Consider the following 7,775-nt stretch of genomic DNA (forward strand, 5'->3'; position numbering starts at 1 on the left):
GAATCCATGTATGAAAACAAAGTATGGACTTTGACTGACTTGCCCGATGATCGGCGAGCGATAGAAAACAAATGGATCTTTAAGAAGAAGACGGACGTGGATGGTAATATTACCATCTATAAAGCTCGACTTGTCACTAAGGGTTATCGACAAGTTCAAGGGATTGACTACGACGAGACATTCTCTCCCGTAGCGAAGCTAAAGTCTGTCCGAATCATGTTAGCAATTGCCGCATACTATGATTATGAGATATGGCAGATGGACGTCAAAACGGCATTCCTTAACGGACATCTTAAGGAAGAACTGTATATGATGCAGCGGGAGGGTTTTGTCGATCCTAAGAATGCTAACAAAGTATGCAAGCTCCAGCGATCCATTTATGGGCTGGTGCAAGCATCTCGGAGTTGGAACATTCGCTTTGATGAGATGATCAAAGCGTTTGGATTTATGCAGACTTATGGAGAAGCCTGCGTTTACAAGAAAGTGAGTGTGAGCTCTGTAGCATTTCTCATATTATATGTAGATGACATACTTTTGATGGGAAATGATATAGAACTTTTGGACAGCATTAAGGCCTACTTGAATAAGTGTTTTTCAATGAAGGACCTTGGAGAAGCTGCTTATATATTAGGCATCAAGATCTACAGAGATAGATCGAGACGCCTCATAGGTCTTCAACAAAGCACATACCTTGATAAGATTTTGAAGAAGTTCAAAATGGATCAGTCCAAGAAGGGGTTCTTGCCTGTATTGCAAGGTGTGAGATTGAGCTCGGCTCAATGCCCGACCACGGCAAAAGATAAAGAAGAGATGAGTGTCATCCCCTATGCTTCAGCCATAGGATCTATTATGTATGCCATGCTGTGTACCAGACCTGATGTAAACCTTGCCGTAAGTTTGGTAGGAAGGTACCAAAGTAATCCCGGCAAGGAACACTTGACAGCGGTCAAGAATATCCTAAAGTACCTGAAAAGGACAAAGGACATGTTTCTCATTTATGGAGGTGACGAAGAGCTCGCCGTCAAGGGTTACATCGACGCTAGCTTCGACACAGATCTGGATGACTCTAAGTCACAAACTGGATACGTGTATATGTTGAATGGTGGAGCAGTAAGCTGGTGCAGCTGCAAGCAGAGCGTCGTGGCGGGATCTACATGTGAAGCGGAGTACATGGCAGCCTCGGAGGCAGCGCATGAAGCAATTGGGTGAAGGAGTTCATCACCGACCTAGGAGTCATACCCAATGCGTCGGGGCCGATCAAACTCTTCTGTGACAACACTGGAGCTATTGCCCTTGCCAAGGAGCCCAGGTTTCACAAGAAGACCAGGCACATCAAGCGTCGTTTCAACTCCATCCGTGAAAATGTTCAAGATGGAGACATAGATATTTGCAAAGTACATACGGATCTGAATGTAGCAGATCCATTGACTAAACCTCTCTCGCGAGCAAAACATGATCAACACCAGAATTCTATGGTTGTTCGATTCATCACAATGTAACTAGATTATTGACTCTAGTGCAAGTGGGAGACTGTTGGAAATATGTCCTAGAGGCAATAATAAAAGGATTATTATTATATTTCCTTGTTCATGATAATTGTCTTTTATTCATGCTATAACTGTATTATCTGGAAATCGTAATACACGTGTGAATACATAAACCACAATACGTCCCTAGTAAGCCTCTAGTTGACTAGCTCGTTGGTCAACAGATAGTCATGGTTTCCTGACTATGGACATTAGATGTCATTGACAACGGGATCACATCATTAGGAGAATGGTGTGATGGACAAGACCCAATCCTAAGCATAGCACAAGATCGTGTAGTTCATTTTGCTAGAGCTTTTCCAATGTCAAGTATCTCTTCCTTAGACCATGAGATCGTGTAACTCCCGGATACCGTAGGAGTGCTTTGGGTGTACCAAACGTCACAACGTAACTGGGTGACTATAAAGGTGCACTACAGGTATCTCCGAAAGTGTCTGTTGGGTTGACACGGATCAAGACTGGGATTTGTTACTCCATATTATGGAGAGGTATCTCTGGGCCCACTCGGTAATGCATCATCATAATGAGCTCAAAGTGACCAAGTGTTTGGTCACGGGATCATGCATTACGGTACGAGTAAAGTGACTTGCCGGTAACGAGACTGAACGAGGTATTGGGATACCGACGATCGAGTCTCGGGCTTGTAACGTACCGATTGACAAAGGAATAGTATACGGGGTTGCTTGAATCCTCGACATCATGGTTCATCCGATGACATCATCGAGGAGCATGTGGGAGCCAATATGGGTATCTAGATCCCGCTGTTGGTTATTGAACGGAGAGCTGTCTCGGTCATGTCTGCGTGTCTCCCGAACCCGTAGGGTCTACACACTAAAGGTTCGGTGACGCTAGGGTTATTAGGAAGACTTGTATGTGATTACCGAATGTTGTTCGGAGTCCCAGATGAGATCCCGAACGTCACGAGGAGTTCCGGAAGGGTCTGGAGGTAAAGATTTATATATGGGAAGTTGTCATGCGGACACCGGAAAGTTTCGATGACATATCGGTATTGTACCGGGGCCACCGGAAGGGTTCCGGGGGTCCACCGGGAGGGGCCACCCCTCTTGGTGGGCCACATGGGCCGCGTGGGGCAGGGCACCAGCCCCTGGAGGGCTGGGCGCCCCCCCCCCCTTGGGCCCATGCGCCTAGGGTTGGGGGGGAACCCTAGAGGGGGCACCCCCTTTGCTTGGGGGGCAAGTCCCCCCTCCCTGGCCGCCGCCCCCCCTCTAGATCCCATCTTGAGGGGCCGGCCCCCCTTGCCCCTTCCCCTATAAATAGAGGGGTGAGGGGAGGGCCGCAACACACAACCCAAGGCGCAGCCCCTCCCCTCCCCAACACATCTCCTCCTCTGTCACGAGCTTGGCGAAGCCCTGCCGGAGTGCTGCTTCTCCACCAACACCACACCGTCGTGCTGCCGTTGGAGTTGTCTTCCTCAACCTCTCCTTCCTCCTTGCTGGATCAAGACGGAGGAGACGTCGTCCGTCCTGTCCGTGTGTTGAACGCGGAGGTGCTGTCCGTTCGGCACTTGGTCATCGGTGATCTGAATCACGTTGAGTACGACTCCATCATCACCCTTCCCTTGAATACTTCCGCACGCGATCTACAAGTGGTATGTAGATGCAAACTCACTCCCTTGACTCGTTGCTTAGATGAACTCATAGATGGATTTTGGTGAAACCGTAAAAAAAAATTTAATTTTCTGCAACGTTCCCCAACATCAAGATCGTGCCATAGAGGGAACACGAGAGAGAACACGAGAGAGAGAGAGATCAAACACATAGCTACTGGTACATACCCTCAGCCTCGAGGGTGAACTACTCCCTCCTTGTCATGGAGAGCACAGGGATGATGAAGATGGCCACCGGTGATGGGTCCCCCCTCCGGCAGGGTGCCGGGAAGGGCTCTCGAGAGGTTTTTGGTGGCTACAGAGGCTTGCGGCGGCGGAACTCCCGATCTATCTTGATATTCGATGTTTTTAGGGTATGTAGGCTTATATAGGCGAAAGAAGTCGGTCGGGAGGTGCTCGAGGGGACCACGAGACAGGGGGCGCGCCCAGTAGGGGGGGCGTGCCCTCCTATCTCGTGGCCTCCTCGAGGCTCTTCTGACGTGAACTCCAAGTTTCCTGGGTGATATTCTTTCCAAAAATAACGCTGCCGAAGGTTTCATTCCGTTTGGACTCCGTTTGATATTCGTTTTCTTCGAAATACTGAAACAGGCAATAAAACAGCAATATGGGCTAGGCCTCCGGTTAATAGGTTAGTCCCAAATATAAAAGTGTATAATAAATCCCGTAATCATTCAAAATAGATAATAAAATAGCATGAATGCGTCATAAATTATAGATACGTTGGAGACGTATCAAGCCCCCGATGATATCGGTGTGTTCAGAATCTGGGCTTGTATTTGGATCCGGATTGGTATTACCGTTCTCCCCTTTCCACACCACGGATGGCTTAAAAAGCCTTTCCAGAAAGATGTTAGGTGGGACAGGGTCATGCTTAGCACCGATGCGAGCGAGGGCATCCGCTGCTTGATTACTTTCTCGAGCCACATGGTGAAACTCGAGCCCCTCGAACCGAGCCGACCTTTTGGGAACTATGTTACGGTAAGCCGCCATCTTCGGATTTTTGGCATCGAAATATCCATTTATTTGAGATATTGCGAGGTTTGAATCCCCGCGCACTTCCAAGCGTTGTATGCCCATGGAGATGGCCATCCGAAGACCATGCAATAAGGCTTCTTATTCGGTTGCATTGTTGGAGTCCGTGAATAATATTTGTAGGACATACTGAACAGTATCTCCAGTAGGGGATGTTAGGACGACGCCTGCCCCTAGGCCTGCCAGCATTTTGGAGCCGTTGAAGTGCATGACCCAGTTGGAATACGTGTCGTACTCTTTAGGGAGTTCAGCCTCTGTCCATTCGGCGAAGAAGTCAGCCAATACCTGGGATTTAATGGCCCAACGCAGTTTGTATGATATGTCGAATGGGAGGAGCTCAATGGCCCACTTGGCAATCCGACCTGTAGTGTCGCGGTTATTTATTATGTCATTGAGTGGTACTTCGGAGTCCATCGTAATTGAGCACTCTTGAAAGTAGTGTCGTAGCTTCCGGGATGCCATGAAGACCGCGCATGCTATTTTTTGGTAATGTGGGTACCGAGATTTGCATGGTGTGAGGACAGTGGATGCATAGTATACCGGCTTCTGGAGCGGGAATTTGTATCTATCCTCCTCTCGTTCGACAACGAGCACCGCACTCACAACTTGGAGTGTGGCCGATATGTATAATAACATGGGTTCGCCGATGTTTGGCGCGGCCAGGATTGGGTTGCTTGCTAGAAGAGCCTTTATTTCTTCCAATCTGGCCGTTGCCGCTTCCGTCCACTTGAAGTGTTCGGTGTGTCGGAGAAGGCGATATAGTGGCAATGCCTTTTCTCCTAGTCTGGGGATAAAGCGGCTTAAAGCTGCCACACATCCAGATAATTTCTGGACTTGTTTAAGGTCTGTTGGCGTAGCCAACTATTACAAAGCTCAGATTTTAGCTGGGTTTGCCTCAATTCCTCTATTGGAAACGATGAAGCCCAAAAGCTTTCCAGCGGGAACGCCGAAAACACACTTTTCTGGAGGTTTTTCGAATGTGAGACGCAGATTGTCTATTAAGGACTCGACGTGCCTAGTTCTGATGACTACGTCATCCACGTATGCTTCAACTGTCTTGCCGATTTGTTTCTCTAGGCATGTTTGAATCATGCGTTGATAAGTGGCACCGGCATTTTTGAGCCCGAAAGGCATAGTGTTGAACCAGAAAGACCCGTATGGGGTTATGAAGGCCGTTGCGGCCTGGTGAGACTCCTTCATCTTGATTTGATGGTATCCGGAGTATGCATCGAGGAAACATAGTGAGTCGTGTCCTGCGGTAGCGTCGATGATTTGATCGATGTGAGGGAGGGGAAAGGGATCCTTAGGGAAAGCCTTGTTGAGGTCCTTGAAATCGACACATAGGCACCATGATTTATCCTTCTTTGGTACCATCACCAGGTTTGCTTGCCAGTCCGGGTGTTTTATTTCTCTGATGAATCCGGCCTCGAGTAACTTGGCTAGTTCCTCTCCCATAGCTTGTTGTTTAGGTTCGGAGAAGCACCATAATGTTTGCTTGACCGGATTATATCCCTTCAGTATGTTTAGGCTGTGTTCAGCCAGCCTGCATGGGATCCCTGGCATATCAGAAGGGTGCCAGGAAAATATGTCCCAGTATTAGCGTAGGAACGCCCGCAGTGCGGCGTCGACCGTGGGGTCCAGCTATGCCCCCATGGATGCTGTCTTTGTGAAGTCCGTTGGGTGGACTTGGAATTTGACTATTTCGTCTGGTGGTTTAAAGAAGGTCGATTTGGATCGCTTGTCGAGTATCACGTCGTCCCTATCCACCGTGGAGCGCAATGCGGTTAATTCTTCGGTCGCAAGGGCTTCAGACAATAACTCAAGGGCTAAGGCGGCGGTTTTGTTTTCGGAGTGGAGTGCTATGTCCGGATCACTGGCAAGAGCAATGATTCCATTGGGCCCTGGCATCTTGAGCTTCATGTACCCGTAATGGGGTATAGCTTGGAAGCTTGCAAATGCATCTCGCCCTAAAAGGGCGTGATATCCACTGTTAAAGGGGCCACCTGAAAGGTTATCTCTTCGGACCGATAGTTCTCCGGCGTGCCGAATACCACATCGAGTGTGATTTTTCCAGCACACCGTGCCTCCCGACTGGGAATAATTCCTCGAAAGGTTGTGCTGCTTTGCTGAATATGGCTCCTGTCTATTTCCATTTTGTTGAGAGTTTCCTCGTAAATGAGGTTTAGTCCGCTGCCGCCGTCCATGAGAACTTTGGTAAGCCGAAAACCGTCCATAATTGGACTGAGGACCAGAGCGGCAGGTGCCCGGACTGTTCTGAATTTTGGTTCGTCACTGCCATTGAAAGTTATGGCCGTGTCGTTCCAGGGGTTGGCCGTGTCGTTCCAGGGGTTTATTGCTGCAACTTGGCAGACAACGGCGAGAACGCGGAGTGCCCTTTTGCGCCTATTGTTTGAGGTGAAAGTCTCGAAGACTGTCAGCAATGTATGGTTGTTGTCTTCCGTGGGATGTTGCTCTGTGGTATTTTTGATGAGGAGATCCTCGCCGCTCTTGGCCACCTGCCGGAGTATCCAACATGCTCTAAGGCTATGGGTTGGTATTGTATCTGGTGTTGTGTTTTTCTTGCATGGCCAATCGAGCCATCCCTCTAGGATGGTTCCGCGCCCCATAATGGTCTTTGATTTTCTGGTTACTGGATCGGGCGACCGACGAGGGTGCATCCTTTTTGTCCGGACGAGGGGTTTAGCGAAAATCAGTGGCTCCCAAGAGGCTGCCTGAGTTTTCCAGGCGCTTTCCATTGCACATTACTTCTGTATGGTTGCCAAGTTAGCAAAGTGTAATATGTGACGGTGATTGATTGCATTGAGGATTCCCTCGTCCGTGTAATTTTTGCATAATAATGAGATTGCATCTTCATCGCGGCAGTCTTTGACTTTCTCCTTGAAGAGGAGGAATCTGGCCCAAAAGTGATGGACCGTTTCCTGGGACTGCTGACTGATGTTGGTAAGATTGCTTAGATCTGGGTGGTTTGATTTAAGTCTAAACCCTAACCTAATCTGGGATCCGGAGCTTGAGAAACTTCCACGCTAAACAGTTCGGGCTCCGGGATATCAACCAGTTTTTCAGGCCCACATTCCAATTCCAAGTTCGGAGTACGGGTCAAGTCTCCCCGTGGGTGAGTATTCGGCTCTGTGAGCTCGAAGATCCGAACATAGTTCGTCCTGAACATAGGGGAGGAATCGTCGCACTGCTCTTCCAATACCGCTATCTGATGGGTGATCGGTGGAGATTCAATTTCTCTTTGATCGGGTTTAAGCCCAATTCGATCGTGTCCGTAGCGACTCCCAAGGCGGCGATGCAATCCAGGAGTTCGTTTAAAGGCGACAAATCCGTCGGATCCATCTGTTCGAAGTATTCTGAGCTGACGCGGAGGCGATTTTCGATTACATGAGAAGTCATCATCGGCCCAACGGCCGAACGGGCGACCATGGTAAAGCCGCCCACCCGGAGGGTTTGGCCTGAGGCCAGGGCTTCCTCGGAGGTGATGTTGTCCTTGATAACAAGGCGAGCCATCAAGCCTAGCTATCTTCGACGTCACAGCGGGACTCTCA

Source organism: Triticum dicoccoides, chromosome 4A, assembly GCF_002162155.2.
Source record: "Triticum dicoccoides isolate Atlit2015 ecotype Zavitan chromosome 4A, WEW_v2.0, whole genome shotgun sequence".
NCBI classification, from domain to species: Eukaryota; Viridiplantae; Streptophyta; class Magnoliopsida; order Poales; family Poaceae; genus Triticum; species Triticum dicoccoides.